At 35.7% G+C, this 263-nt stretch overlaps 1 protein-coding gene across 1 annotated transcript in view; it reads right to left on the reverse strand.

The window, feature by feature from the left end:
- LOC119588953 (nephrin-like) overlaps nucleotides 1–263 on the reverse strand; it is a gene marked incomplete at its 5' end in the record, with an annotated part of 72,188 nt that overhangs the window by 2,278 nt on the left and 69,647 nt on the right.

Here is a 263-nt window from a genome sequence, read left to right on the forward strand (position 1 = left end):
TCACCAGCAAATGAGATAGGCAATTAGGTCTTGAAGTGGCTTCTGAAACCAATAAAAAAGTCGAGAGTATTTCTAGCGAACGGAAAATTAAATCATTAACTTAATGAATGAACAAGTATCGGGATGCGGTGTTTCGAAGACCGAGCGAGCTTGATGGAAAACGAAAATGGGAGAAGACCTAATAAAAGTTTTTTTGTTTTGTTTTCTTTAATTAGAAAGAAAAAAAGGACGTGTGTTATGAACATGATGAAGGTATATGGGAC

The sequence above is a fragment of the Penaeus monodon genome, chromosome 24 (assembly GCF_015228065.2).
Source record: "Penaeus monodon isolate SGIC_2016 chromosome 24, NSTDA_Pmon_1, whole genome shotgun sequence".
Taxonomy (NCBI): Eukaryota; Metazoa; Arthropoda; class Malacostraca; order Decapoda; family Penaeidae; genus Penaeus; species Penaeus monodon.